Below are 15,616 nucleotides of genomic sequence, written 5' to 3'. Positions count from 1 at the left end.
CAACTGGCTTGAAGACATAACACAGTATCAGCTGCTGCAGGACCTCCACCGACCACTCCAAAGTGGAAAAACTGCCAGAGAATATGGGAAGCAAGATGTGCCACAGTCCGCGCTGCTGAATCCACAAAATCACCTGGGATGCAAGATGTAGTAACAAAGTTCTGCTTTATTCCTTCCTACGCGTTTCGGCGCCCTTCCTGGTACCTTCCTCTCTGGCTGTCTGAATTTAAGGTATTTTATCTGAAGGCTGGCGGTGATAGAGCGGGGTCACAGGAGGCATGGTGCCTTCCTCAGGAAGCCGGCAGCGGTAGAAGTGGGGCAATGCTGCAGTCCCGGGGTATCCCAGCGGTGCGATGCTGCGGTCAGTGGTGAGGCAGAGCAGATAGCAAGGAGCAGACCCTGGAGTCATTTACCAGACACTGCAGAATCTTCACGTTATTACTGGCTCAGGATGCCGGCTTCAGAAATGCGGCGATGTCGTGGCACGGTGTCCACAGCGAGTAGAGCAGAGTGCATCACTGGTGTCTAGGCGGCCATCTTCGTGAGGCCACGCAAGCGCAGATTGAGATCTCGACAGCCCTCTGCTTCAGGAAAATGGCCGCCAAGATATCTGCGCACGGGCGACCTCCGGCAGCCATTTTCCTGAAGCCGAGGGTTGTAGAGATCTCAAGTCCACAGCCCCAGGAAAATGGAGCACTAGAGGTCAGCCAAGATCTCAATCCACGCACACGCTTCAGGAAGATGGCCCCAGGGAAACCACAACGATCACTTCGCAAAACCCACATTGAGCCTCAGCATTGCCACACCTCTGCCGCTCAGCTTCTCTAGAAAAATCAGATTCTCTACATGTCTGGCATCCATACCATTCCAGTGTCAGTTGAATTCCAACCAGAGTACACCTCATTCTACTTAATGTGCTTTTGATTAGGTGATCACCTGAACCAAATCTTATTTAACAGAGAAAAATATAAAAAACCCTGCTGTGGTGTTCAGAATATTCTTGCAATAGGACAAGCTGGATGGCAAAACAAGTGTTAGCAATATCCCAAAAGTAATAGGAATGAAAAATAACTTAACTATGCCAAAGTAGTTGAAAAGAAAAGTCATGAGTGAGGAAAAGAAGGGCTCGATTCTGGCTTTACTAGCAGAGGGATACAGTGAGCATCATGTTGCCTCCATCTTTAAAGTTTCTAAGACGCAGTCCATTACAACAAGGTCAAGCAGCAGACATTGGGGACAACAAAGCTAGACCGGCAGAGGGCGAAAACGACTCCACTGACCGGGATGGCCGTCTTATTCAAATGTCACTCAGCAACTGCAGGATATCAGGTGAGCTACAAAAGGAATAAGGCAGCTGGGATGAAGTGCATGGCAAGAACAGTTCGTAACACGCTCCTAGAGGCAGGGCTCAACTCATGTAAAGCTAGAAAAAAAACCTTTCATCATGAGAAGCAAAGGAGAGCCAGGCTAAAGTTTGCCAAAGACCATAAGGATTGGACCATAGAGGAATGGAGTAAGGTAATCAATGAGTTTAATTTTTATCTCTGCCCAACACCTGGTCTAATGGTTAGACAGAGACCTGGAGAGGCATACAAGCCACAGTGTCTTGCACCCACTGTGAAGTTTGGTGGAGCTTCAGTGATGATCTGAGGATGCTTCAGCAAGGCTGGAATTGGGCAGGTTAATCTTTGCGAAGGACATATGAATCAAGCCGCATACAAGGTTATCCTGGAAAAACAGTTGATTCCTTCTGCTCAGGCTATGTTCCCCAACTTTGAGGACTGTTTTTTCCAGCAGGACAATGTGCCATGCCACACAGCAAGGTCAATGTGTGGATGATGGACCACCACATCAAATCCCTGTCATGGGCAGCCCAATCTCCAGACCTGAACCCCATTGAAAACCTCTGGAATGTAAATCAAGAGGAAGATGGATAGTAACAAGCCATCAAACAAAGAACTGCTTAAATGTTTGTACCAGAAGTGGCATAAGGTCACCCAAAAGCAGTGTGAAAGACTGGTGGAAAGCATGCCAAGACACATGAAAGCTGTGATTAAAAATCATAGTTATTCCACAAAATATTGATTTCTGAACTCTTCCCGAGTTCAAACATTAGTATTGTGGTTTCTAAATGATCATGAACTTGTTTTCTTAGCATTATTTGAGGTCTGCAAGCACTGCATTTGTTATTTTGACAATTTCTCATTGTGGCACCTCAGGGGTTCTGCCAATGTGATATGGAACACAAACCATTCCAGAAAAATTTGAACTCCAATATGGCGCCTCTTCCCTTCTGAACTTTGGACGGTGCCTCAAAAGTAGCATTCCCCTACATATGGAGTATGAGTGTACTCATGAGAAATTGCACAAACTGTATGGTGCAATTTCTCCTGTTAACCATAAGAAAATGCAAAATTTGGCAGTAAAACAACATACTTGTGGGGAAAATGATTTTTCCATTTTCTCCTTTTTCCCCCTTGTGAAAATACAAAATTTGTAGCTAAACATTTTTGTGGGAAAAATGTGATTTTTTTATTTTCACGGCTCAACGTTATAAACTATTGTGAAGCACCTATGGGTTCAAGGTGCTTACCACCCATCAAAATACACTCCTTGAGGGGTCCAGTTTCCAAAATGGGGTCACTTGGGGGGGGTGGGGTGTTCCACTATTTAGGCACATCATGGGCTCTCCATATGAGATATGACGTCCGCTAATGATTCCAGGAAATTTTACATTCAAAAAGTCAAATGACACTCCTTCCCTTCCAAGCCCTGCCATGTGCCTAAACAGTAGTTTTCGCTTTCATATTGGGCATCGGCATACTCTAGAGAAATTGCATGGTGCAATTTCTCCTGTTACCATTATGAAAATGCAATATTTTGTGATATAAACATTTTTGTGGGGCAAAAGTGTTTTTTTTTTTTTTTTACGGTTCAATGTTATAAACATCTGTGAAGCACCTGAGGGTTCAATGTGCTTACCACACATCTATCAGTTCCCTGAGGGGCCTAGATTCTAATGGTGTCACTTTGTGAGGGTTTTGATTGTTTAGGCACATCAGGGGCTCTCTAAACACGACATAGCGTCCGCCAATGGTTCCAGCAAATTTTGCATTCAAAAAATTAAATGACGCTCCTTCCCTTCTGAGCTCTGCAGTGCACCCAAACAGTGTTTTTTTCCCCACATATGGGGTATCCGCATGCTCATGAGAAATTACACAATAAATTTGGGGGTTTATTTTTTCCTGTTACACTTGTCAAAATTTTGTCTCCCCAAAAAAATTACTGTGAAGCACCTAAAGGGTTAATAATCTTCTTTGTGGTTTTGAGCACCTTGAGGGGTGAAGTTTTTAGAATGGGGTCATTTATGGGTATCTTATATTATATATACCCTTCAAAGGGACTTCTAAATAAAAAAAAAAAAAAAAAAAAAAAAAAAAAATGTTTTGTAAATTTGTCAGAAAAATGAAAAATCGCTGGTCAACTTTGAATCCTTATAATTTCCTAAGAAAAAAAATTAGTTCCAAAATTGTGCTCATGTTATGTAGACATGTGAGAAATGTTATTTATTAACTATATTGTGTGACATATCTGATTTAAGGGCATGAGAATTTAAAGTTGGAAAATTATGAAATTTTCTTTTTTTCCACAAATAAACGCAAGTCATACCGAAGAAATTTTACCACTAATAAGAATTACAATATGTCATGAAAAAAACAATCTAATAATCACCGGGATACGTTGAAGCGTTCCAGAGTTATTGCCTCATAAAGGGACAGTGGTCAGAATTGTACAAATTGTCCCGGTCATTAACATGCAAACCACCCTTGGGGGATAAAGAGGTTGAACTAGAGAATTATGTCATACAAAATAGTTAATAAATAACATTTCTGACATGTCTGCTTTACATCACAATTTTTCCAGTGTGCATTTTTCCAGCAAAATTTACAAAACCAAATTTTTATTTAATATTTTTTGGGACCACATCGTATTTGAAGTGCATTTTGAGGGGCCTATATAACAGAAAATACCCAAAAGTGACACTATTCTAAAAACTGCACCCCTCAAGGCGTTTAAAACCATCCAATAAGTTTATTAACTCTTCAGTTGCTTCATGAGAACGGAAAGATGTATATCTTTGTACCGTGTTAGCCAGTAGATAGAAAAATATTCAGGATTGAGAGTCCTCAGTAGTTGATACCTTTTAATGGCTAACTGAAAAGATGGTAATACATTGCAAGCTTTCGAGACTACTCAGGTCTCTTCATCAGGCTAGACTAATACAAAATCTGAAGTCACATATTTATGCACAATACAGCCTAGAAAAAATGCAATAGATAAGACAAGTGACGTGAAGCAGAACTATCAATATGGGAGAGGGAGAAACATAAATATAAACATTGGACCAGTTCATAGATAAGGAGTCTGGATGTTTTATGGTCCTCTGATTGGGGTCTAGTTCTGTGTTGCCCCGCAAGGTTTTAAAAGGAAATTCCTTAATTGATGTAAAAAGACATAAATCCATGCGACACATTCATTCCAGCACTGAGAGTGTCAAAGTTCGTCATAAATTTGTACTCCCAAACTCGTCTCTCTCTCTGAGATGTGAAGTTACCTTTCAATACCAGTAATTTCATATCCATGCTGCTGTGATCAGGGATACAGAAATGTTTTGCCACAGGTAGATCCATTCTTTTTTCTCTTATTGTGTGACGATGAGCATTCATCCTTGTTCTAAGCTTTTGCCCTGTCTCCCCCACATACAGACCCCCAGTTGGACATTTAGTACAAATAATTAAGTACACCACATTAGATGTAATGCAGGTGAAAGTACCTGGGATCTTGTAGTCCTGATGTGAGTTGGGGATCTTTATCTTGTCCGTGGTCATTATAAATGGACAGGTTTTACATTTTTTCTGGTTGCAAGGAAAGGTTCCTGCAGCTGTTGGAGGAGAGGACAGGGAGCTTCTGACAATGATGCTTCTTAAATTTGGGGGCTGCCTAAAACACAGCAGTGGGGGGTCTGGAAAAATGGATTTTAATCGGGCATCTTTTTGTAGTAAAGGTTGTAATTTCCGTGCAGCTCCCCTTAGCACCTCCAGATTTGGGTTGTAGGTGACTACTAGAGGCACTCGGTTATTTTCTTCTTTAGCTTTGTAATGTAGCAGGTGATTCCTTGACAATCTGGTGGCTCTTGTAATTTGGTTTTCAATTGTTCTTGGATGGTAACCCTGATTCAAAAAGGTTTTTTTGAGGCGACCAAGGTGTTTGTCTCTATCCATGGGGTTGGAACATATACGATTGTATCTGATGGCTTGGCTATAGATAATAGAGTTCTTTATGTGTTTTGGATGGAAACTGTCCCATTTAAGGCATGTTGGACGGTCGATTGGCTTCTGATACAGGGATGTCTCTATTTCATTGTTTTTTAGCTTAATGATGGTGTCCAAAAAATTAATCTCGGTACTGGAGTAGTTGAGTGTTAAATTGATGGTGGGATGAAATTGATTAAACTGTTCGTGGAACGTCTTTAGCTGTTGCTCAGACTCCGTCCAGATGATTAAAATATCATTAATGAAGCGGTAGTAGGCCAGGGGCCTGATGGGGCATGAGGACAAAAAATCGCTTTCAAGCTTGGCCATGAAAAGATTTGCATACTGTGGAGCCATTTTACTTCCCATAGCTGTGCCAGTCTCCTGTAGATAGATCCTGTTGTCAAATTCAAAGTAATTGTGGGTGAGGATGAATTTTATAAGTTTCACCACAGCATCAGTCCCTGTGTTTTCCATGAAGAATTTGCAGGCATGTAAACCATCTTGGTGTGGGATAATAGAGTACAAAGATTCCACATCCATGGTGGCCAGGATGGTTCCTTCTGGTAGAGGACCTATTGCTGCTAGTTTATTCAATAGGTCAGTTGTGTCCTGAATGTAGCTGGATGTATCCTTCACCAGTGGTTTAAGAATACCCTCTACCCATCCAGATACCTGCTCAGTGAGGGTGCCCACACATGAAATAATTGGTCTTCCTGGATTTCCAGATTTGTGGATTTTGGGAAGCATGTAGAATGTCCCTATTCTTGGAGTCTCTGGTATCAGGTCATCGCCAGCTCTTATGGACTGGTCAGGCAGACAAGAAACCAACTTGTTTAGTTCCTTGTAATAGTCCTGTGTAGGATCCGACTCCAATTTTCTATAGTAGCATGTGTCCATAAGTTGCCTGTTTGCTTCCTTCATGTAGTCGGACGTATTCATCATGACTATTGCACCTCCCTTGTCAGCAGGTTTAATGATGATTTCTTTGTTGGTTTTTAAAGACTGTATGGCCTTTCTCTCCTGGGCACTGATGTTGGATGCTTGTCTCCTGTTAGTGTCTATGATTGTGGATTTTATCAAATGTCTGAAGGAGTCTATATATTTATCCAAATGAGGGTTGCGTCCAGGTGGAGGTGTCCAGTCTGACCTTTTCCTAGTTGTTACAATCCCTTTTCCTTTGGTCTGAGTGTTTTCTGAATCTTCTGTATCACTTGAAATATTCCCTCAGGCGCAGTCTCCTGAAATACTGTTCCATATCACTGCAGAGTTCAGTTTTATCTAGGGCCTTAGGCTGGTTTCACATTCGCGCTTTTTAAGCGCACGCACGGCCGGGGGTAGCTCCGCCCCCGAGCCGGCTCTCTGCCCGGCGTGCCCGCCCCTTCCTTGTAGCGCCGCCTCCTAGCGCACAGCGGCGCCTGCGATCGGCGCACCCTATCTTTAGCATAGGGTGCGCAGATCGTGCGCTAGTTGCGCTTTGACCTGCGCTGCGCACTTTTGACGGTGCGCCGTGAGCGCCAAAATCAAACTTCGGATTTTGGCGCGCATGGCGCACCGTCAAAAGTGCGCAGCGCAGGTCAAAGCGCAACTAGCGCACGGCCTGCGCACCCTATGCTAAAGATAGGGTGCGCCGATCGCAGGCGCCGCTGTCCGCTAGGAGGCGGCGCTACAAGGAAGGGGCGGGCACGCCGGGCAGAGAGCCGGCTCGGGGGCGGAGCTACCCCCGGCCGTGCGTGCGCTTAAAAAGCGCGAATGTGAAACCAGCCTTAGTGGGACAAAATGAGAGTCCTCTAGAAAGCACGGCCAGTTCCACTTTGTTGGGTTTATAATCTGAGAGATTGATGACACAGTTAGATGCTTTTGTGTCTGGAATGGAGTGGTTGTCCAAGTTGTCAGGTTTTGGATTTGTTTTGTATCTGTTTGTATAGTCCTGAATTGAGACGCAGTCTGTGTAGTTTCTTTTCCTTGTTATGAACCAGAAAGGTCCGTAGTTTGTTGTAGTATTGTTGTAATTTTTGCTCTGTGCTTTCTGTAAGTGTTTTCCTCAGAGTTTCAAATTGCCCCTGGACTTTACTCCTTATGCTGTAGCAGACATGTAAAAGGTGGTTCCTTAGTCTCTCAGAAGTCCTGTGACAAAGGTTTTGTGCATAATGGGTATTGTAGGTATGAGAACGAGAAGAAATGTGGAAGGAAAAAATGAACATTTAACTTTTCACAAAAATTTACTTTAGACCCATACTTTCTTATTTTCACAAGGGTAACAAGAGAAAATGGACCACAATTTGTTGTGCAATTTCTCCTGAGCATGCAGATACCTCTCATATGTGGCGGAAATCCATTTTTTTGGGTGCACGGCAGAGCTTGGATGGGAAGGCGGATCATTTGACTTTTTGATTGCAAAATTGATTTCAGACACTGGCGGGGGCTATACCCTTATTTCTCAGCGCCGTTTAAAAAGTGGAGCTGAGGAATAAGTACCCTTAATTGCCGAAGTTACAAGGCGTATGTCGTTAAGGATTTAATTTTAGTTAACTTGTAGGGGATACATTTTCAAAAAACAAAATAAACATCAATGCTTTTTGTGTACATATCAGGAACAAACTGTTTCAGAGTCATAAGAATTAATCAACTTGCCCTGTGACTAAATTAATTGTGAAGTATTTCCATGAACATAGATTACATAGAGTAATTTTAGTTAAGGACGGGGTTAATCCTACCCAGGACACTGCACCTTTAGTCTGTTTACAGTTCAGGCCTGCCATCCCATCATGCCCTGGGTCAGACCGCTATAAATAGGGAGGTGAAAGCTATTCATAGGCACACTTGTCAGGACAGCGATCAGGTTATAAGTGATTAGCTCACAGAGCAGTGGCACTTGTGATGTCCAGCTCACTTAGAAAGTTGTGCATACAGTGCTGCAGAAAAGCTGAAATTTTGGGGTGCCCAGACATGATGCAATTTTACAGACAGTAAAAATGCCACTTTGCAAATCCTCATTTAACAGCTGCAAATGTCCTCTTCAGGAGGCTCACTGCTACGACTGCCTTCCTGCCACTATCGGCACAGATGAGCATATTTACAAAAGGGGGCTTCTAATCTAGCGGATCGAGAAAAAACAAAAACTCATTCTTCAATGCATTTAGTGTGGATATCTGCAAAACGATTTAGCTCAATTCGTAATATTAAAAAAGTAATAGTACCTTATAGGGAGAGTGCTCGGACCGCGTGGCGCCCATTGGAGCAAGCCTTGAGGAAGGTTCACATCTCTGGACTGAAATGTCGCCATATGGGCGATTAAATTGCACATGATTTTTCACTTATTTGGTGTGCTGCCTCTATTTTTTGGGATATAGCTACAAGGTTTGGTACGTACTCGGGAGGCTTTTGCACCTCCACCATTTTTGGTGCTGCTTTTTGCTCACACACACCAACCAGAAAATGTGCGTCCTGGAGGCTCGCACATTTCAGTTATGGACACTGCCTCACAGTCATACTGTTCTAGTTGTCTAGAGCAACCAATCAGATCTCAGCTTTCACTTTACCTCAGCAGCTGCACACTGGTTCCTAGAGGCGATCTGTGTTGAACGTCAAGGCGAGTGGCGACTAAAGCCATTTGTAAAATTTAGAAGTTTGACCCCTTAACGCTGCAGCCCTTTTTCATTTTTGCATCTTTTTTGCTCCCCTGAGCCAACATTTTATAAACAATTTTACATCAATATGGCCCTGGGAGGGAACAAGATGTACCTTTGAATGACACCATTGGTATTACCATTGCTTGTACTGGAAAATGGGGAAAAAAAACCCTCCAAGTGTGGTGAAATTGCAGAAAAAGGTGCTATTCCACAACAGTTTTTTTTGTTTGTTTTTTTTTACTACTGTATGTTCACCAAATGCTAAAACTGACCTGCCATTATGATTCTCTAGGTCATTACGAGTTTGTACATACAAAACATGTCTAGGTTTTTTTTTTTTTTATTTAAGTAGTGAAAAAAAAGGTTGCTAAAGAAAAATAAATAGAATTACACTTACCAGTAATTTGGTTTCTAAGACCCTCCATGACAGCACACTGGAGGTTGCCTCCCCATCCTAATTAGGGACAGGAAAACACAAGAGGTTTAAATAGCCCTCCCCTTCCCTCTATCCTCAGTGTTTTCCAAGGACCACACAGAATGAATGCTTGAATCTTTTTTTTTAATTTACACTAAAGAATCAAATGAACACAACATTTTAAGGGGGGGGGGGGGATTACCTGTGCTGTCGTAGAGGGTCTTAGGCCTGTTTCACACTTCAGTTTTGTTGTGTCAGTTAAAATTCGGCAAAATGGCGGAAAGCGGATCCGTTGCTAACTGATGTGAACGGATGCCACTGGAAAAAAAAAAAAATACGCAGCCCGGGGAGAGGAGAGAGAATTTTTTCCGTCCGCCAGAAAGGATTTCAGGGTTAAATTTGCAGCTGACTTCCTTCCTCCGGGCATGTGCACTGTAAAATGCGGATCCTGCAGCAAAAAAAAAAACGTTGCATGGTCCGTCCAGGCATGTCGGCGGACGCAAAAAATTTGGCGAATCCGCAAAAAAAACGGATCCAACGGATGGCCATCCCTCAAGATCCACCGGCAATGCAACTCAATGGGGGAAAAAACGGATCCACCAAAAAAAATGGCGGATCCGTTTTTTTTTTTTTTTTTTTTTTAAACGGCGGATTTTGACAGATTGTCAAAAACGGAAGTGTGAAACAGGCCTTAGAAACCAAATTAGGCCTCTTTCACACTTCCGTTTTTTACAATCAGTCACAATCCGCCAGGTTTTGAAAAAAAACGGATCCTCAAATTTTTTTTGAGGATCCGTTTTTTTCCCATTGACTTGCATTAATGGCGGATTGTGACGGATTGCTGTCCGTTGCATCCGTTTTTTGTGAGGATCCGCCAAAAGTTGCTGTCCGTCACCATCCTCAAAGATTTCAGAACGGAGCTTGTAACGTTTTTTTCTCTGACGGATCCTCCAGACACTCATTTAACCCGAAATTCTTTCTGGGTGCCGGACAAAAAAAAAAAAAAATTCATTCTCTCTCTCTCTCTCTCTCTCTCTCCTTCCCAGCCAGCGATTCCTTTAAATTTCTTCATTTTCAGGATCCGTCTGAAAACGGATCCTGTGCCATCCGTTCACATCAGTTGAGAACGGATCCGCTTGTCCGCCTTTTTGGCGGATTATAACTGATGCAAAAAACTGAAGTGTGAAAGAGGCCTTACCAGTAAGTGCAATTCAATTTTCTCTAATCCCCGCCATGACAGCAAACGAGAAATACCAAAGAATAATGGTTAAAATGGGACAACAGCCTGGAGGACTTCCCTGCCAAAGGTTATATCTTAGGGTCCCGTTACATTTAGCGATGCACCAGCGATCCCAACAGCGATACGACCCGCTCAGGATTGCTGGTGCATCACTAAATGGTCGCTAGCGAGCTGTCAAACAGGCAGAGCTCACCAGCGACGCAGCAGCGATAAGTGATCCACCTGCGGTCGCTCTTACCTGTCATACGGCAGCGGTGATTACGACTTCCGTCTGCTTTCATGCGTCGCTAGTCGGCGCCAGCGGGACGCCAACAAGGAAGAAATGGCCCAGGACGTTAGAGTGTGATCAGCGATATCCGGGGGGGGGGATTTGGTCGCAGGTACATGTAGCGAGATCACTAGCGATATCGCTGATGCGTCACAAAATTGGAGACGCTTTAGCGATATCGATCTCGCTATGTGAGAAGGGGGCTTTATGGACATTAGTTCTAATCTGTAGTGTTCAGTGAAGGTATGGACCGAGGACCAGGTAGCAGCTCAGCAGATCTGCTCAATGGAAGCATTGGCCCTTTCAGTCCAGGAGCCTGCGACAGCTCTAGTGGAATAGGCCTTTAGCGACTCTGTACGAGAAAGATCTTGATTTGGCTACGTGTCTGTGATTGTTTTTTTGATCCAACTTGCCAGAGAGCTCTTGGAGGCTCTCTTTTCTTTGTTTGGTCCACCTTACTGGACAAAAAAGGTTATGATCCTTTCTCCAATGTTGTATTTGACTTAAGTAGAAGAGAATACTTCGTGGACTATCCAGAGAATGGAATCCTGCTTCTCTCTCGTCATTTGGGTTGTCACAGAAGGGTAGAATTATTTCTTGGGACCTGTGGAAGTCAGATGATACTTTCGGCAGAAATGACGGGTCTAGGTGGAATATTAGTCGGTCGTCCAGAATTCTCAAATAAGGTTCCCTAATGGATAGGGCCTATATCTCGCTCACCCTGTTGTAATGGCTACTAGTAGTGCCACCTTCCAGGATAGTTTGTTTATCTGGACCTGGTCCATAAGCTCAAAAGGGTGGAATAGTTAGACCTTTCAGTACTATATTAAAATCCTAAATTGGAAGTATATTGAACTTTCTTGAATGGATTCTGGAGGCAGCTGTCATGAACCTCTTTATCCATCGGTGGTCTGCCAGGATCTGATCAAAATAGGAGCTCAGAGACGACACCTGGATTTTTAAAGGTACTGGGTTTTAGTCCTCTTGCTAAGCCGTCCTGTAGAAAGTCCAGTATTTTAGCCAACGCAGGGTGAAAAGGATTGATGGGAGTGGATCCATACCATGCCAAGAAGGTCTTTCATATTTTGGAGTAGATGGCATTTGGGACCTGTTTTCTCCTTTTTTGCCAAGTTGATATGACTGCATCTGAGAGACCTCTGGCTCTCAGGACTATGGCTTCAGGAGCCAGGCTGCCAAGTGTAGGCTGTGTGGAGCTGGGTAAAAAAAAAAAAAAAAAAAAAGGGACCTTGACGTAGAAGGTCGTAGTCTAGCGGCAGGGCCAGAGGTTCTTCTTAGCTCAGGAATTTCAGAGCCCCAAACCTGCTCCTCTATGGCCAGAGGGGCGATCAGGATGGTTTTGACCCTGTCCGTACTGATCTTTTGTAGCATCAGTGGCAACAGCGGAATTGGAAGGAAAGCGTAGGCCAAGCTGAAACTCCACGGGTGAGAGAAGGCATCCAGCTTTAATTGGGTTTCATTTGGACCTATGGAGAAAGTGCTCTACTTTTGCATTTTTTTCCAATTCGCAAACAGGTCAACATCTGGGAGACCCCATTTTTTGGTTACTAACTGGAACACCCTCGTACTGAGGCTCCATTCCCATGGGTCTAAATCTGTGCTGCTCAGAAAGTCAGCATCGGTGTAGTCGGATCCTTTTAGATGAAAAGCAGGTAAAGATACGTTCTGCCCAAATTAAAATTCTTGCCGAGACCTGCTGCAGACTCGAATTTTGTGCTGCCCTGATGACGTAGATGGGCCACAGAGGTCATGTTTTCAGAATATACTCAGACCTGGGTTCCATGGAATATTGGTTTTGCTGCTCTCAGGTCTTCCTCTACTACTCAAATCCCTGAAATTGGAAGGTCGGTTATCTTTTTGGGACAGATTCCCTGAATGCCCTTTTGAGAGGTCACTGCTCCCCAACTGCGTTTGCTGACATCTGTTACTGAAGAGACTGGATAGAGGATCCAAGGTATTCCCTTTGCCAGATTTTCTAGGCTGAGCCAACCAGTTGAGGGATAATTTTACGTGGTGAAGGAGATTCTTGTACTGAGTGCTTCCAGAGTGCTGTCCCAGCGAGAGAGAGAGGATACATTTTTGAGGATCCTCGAATGAGCCTGGGCCCAGGGAAGTGCTTGAATACATGTCATCGATCCCAGGACTGACATGACAAATCTTAAGGTCACCTTCTTCTGGGTTTTTAGGGTCTGAACCCTCGATCTAATGTTTGATGACCAGAAGAGGGGACCTCTGGTTTTGGGAGTCAAAGAGGATTCCTAAAATGATCTTTTCGGTTGATGATTTTCCCCAATTTATGATCCAGCCTAAAAATGTTAGGGTATGTAGAACTGAATGGAGATGTGTTCTTAGAGTTACAATGGAAGAAGCCATGATGAGAAGGTTGTCCAGGTAGGGAACAATGCAGATGTCGTGCTTTCTGAAAAAGGCTACCTCCGCCATGATCTTTGTGAATGTTCGGGGGCAGATAAGCCGAAGGGAAGGACCTTGAACTGGAAGCAACACCTCCTGGCCTAGAGTGACCACAAACCTAAAGATACCAACGCTTGTCGATTTTACTGACTCAATTTGAATCTTCGATACACAATGTATTGATTCAGTCATTTCAAGTTAATGACCTTGGCCCTGCTCAGTTTCTGGAACCGGAGATATTACCACAGAGGATAGCATTTTCTGGAGTTCTGTGTACAGAATGTTCTGTAACCTTGATGATGAAAGATGTCACCTCTAGCCTCTGTGGGGGAAAGGAGGGAAACTATTTTTACTCCTCTTCTGAATGAGTCCAGGATTTTGCGGTCTGATGTTACTTCCCGCCATTTTGAGAAGTAGTCTGAAATTCTTCCCCCTACTCGTTTGGCGTCATTTCCTATCTGAACATGGGTTTTGAAAAATCTTTCTTCCTCTACCCCTTTTTCGGATAGCTCCACTGTCCAGTTTTATCTTTCTCTCTGTATTGAGGGGTTTGCGTCTGAGGTGGACGAAATGGCCTCTTTTTGAGGCTTTTTGGTTCAGGAAGATTTTTCTTTTTGTGGGTCACTTTCTCCAATAATTAGTCCAGTGCAGGATCAAACACATTCTCCTTTGAAGGCAATAGAGCATTTTTTAGACTTGGATAGGATGTCTCCGCTTCACATCTTTAATAGTGATGAGCGAGTATACTCGTTGGTCCTTTTTTCCCCGAGCATGCTCGGGTGTCCTCAGAGAATTCTGGCTTGCTCGGAGATTTAGTTTGTGATGATGCAGCTGCATGATTTGTGGCTGCTGGACAGGCTGAATACATGTGAGGAATGCCTGTTAGGGAATCTCCACATGTATTCAGGCTGTCTAGCAGCCATAAATCATGCAGCTGCTCCGACAAACACGAAATCTCCGAGCATGCCACAATACTCTGAGGACAACCGAGCATGCTCGGGAAACCCTGAGCAATGAGTATACTCATCACTAATCTTTAACCATAGTGCCTTTCTGGTGGTGTGTGAGAACACCGATGTCCTCGCAGCAATGCGGAATGATTCAGCTGAGGAGTCTGCAAGGAAATCAGCAGCTTTCTGGAGGAGAGGTAACTCGGCCAGAAGGTCTTCTCTGGGGGTACTGCCCTTAATATAGTCTTCCAATTGTTGCAGCCAGAGAAATAGGGTTCTCATGATGCAGGCGATGTGACATTTGTCTTTAAGGAGGTCGCCAATGCTTCCCAAGACTTCCTCAATAAGCTATCCATCTGGCCGTCAAGTGGATCCTTAAGTTGAAAGGAGTCCTCAAAAGGGTAACTTAGTTTTCTTGGAAACCCTAGCCACCTGGATATCCACTTTGGGGATTTCAGTCCAGCACTTTGAGGCGTCTTCATCTAGAGGAAACCGATCCTTCATATCAGTCGGGATGTTCAGTTTCCTTTCTCAGAATTCCGATTCATCCAGAACTAAATTTTGAACGCATTTGCAGTTTGCAGATTTTTCCCTTGATTTTGGTGCAGGATCCTTCTCTCCCTAGAAGAGAGAAGAGAAATATCCATAAGGATGGATCCTGTGCCAAAGGGGGGGACCTACCCTTACCAGGTATACTCACTGGGTCAGGGTTAGCACTGGGCTTTGCAAACGCAGATCTAAGAGAAGGAACATCCATCATTAGAACCTTAATCCTACCTCATGGAGTCTTCAGTCAGGGTCCTTTTATACAGGAACCGAGACCCAGCACTTCTCATCCAACAGGATAATATCTCTCCCCCTCTGTGATAGGTCCTGTCTTCTGGATCGTGATTCCACCCATGGCTAATCCAAGCACGTCAGCTGTTCAAAACAACTAATGTCCCGGGAAAGATGTGGGCTCAGCACCGGAGCCCACATCAAAGGGAGTGGGTCCGACATCAGCGCAAATTTATTTCCGCCCGATGTCAGAAAGGGGTTAAACCTCCTAAAACGCTAACAAAATAAAATTTAACAAAATGGTGCTGATATAAAGAAGACATGAAGGAAATGTTATTTATTAAGGCTTCTGTGTGGCATGACCATCTGGATTAATGGGATAATCATTCAACATTAGAAAATTGCTATTTTTTTAATTCTTCTCAAATTTATGACTTTAATATAAATATATCGACCTAAATCTACCATCAAATATGTGACAAGAAAAAATAATCTAAAACAAAGACTGGGATTTGTTGAAGCATTCCAGAATTACCACAAAATGACATCGGTCAGATTAAAAAAAAATGTGGCTCGGTCACCAAGTGGATAA

The 15,616-nt window shown here is 43.5% G+C and overlaps 1 protein-coding gene across 4 annotated transcripts in view; it reads right to left on the bottom strand.

Moving 5' to 3' along the window:
* MED26 (mediator complex subunit 26) overlaps positions 1–15,616 on the bottom strand; it is a 93,239-nt gene that overhangs the window by 36,033 nt on the left and 41,590 nt on the right. The window contains exon 1 of one of the 4 annotated variants that reach the window (XM_073559854.1): positions 10,838–10,856. The exons of the other annotated variants lie outside the window; for them this stretch is intronic. The gene's annotated coding sequence lies outside the window, so the exon portion shown is untranslated. Of the gene's footprint in view, positions 1–10,837; positions 10,857–15,616 lie in introns of those variants that run through there. 4 annotated transcript variants of the gene reach the window in all.

This window comes from Dendrobates tinctorius, unplaced genomic scaffold, assembly GCF_039654945.1.
Source record: "Dendrobates tinctorius isolate UK_male_01 unplaced genomic scaffold, ASM3965494v1 ptg000276l, whole genome shotgun sequence".
Classification (NCBI taxonomy): domain Eukaryota; kingdom Metazoa; phylum Chordata; class Amphibia; order Anura; family Dendrobatidae; genus Dendrobates; species Dendrobates tinctorius.
Note: the sequence above shows the minus strand (reverse complement) of the source record. Positions and strands in the feature narration are given on the sequence as shown.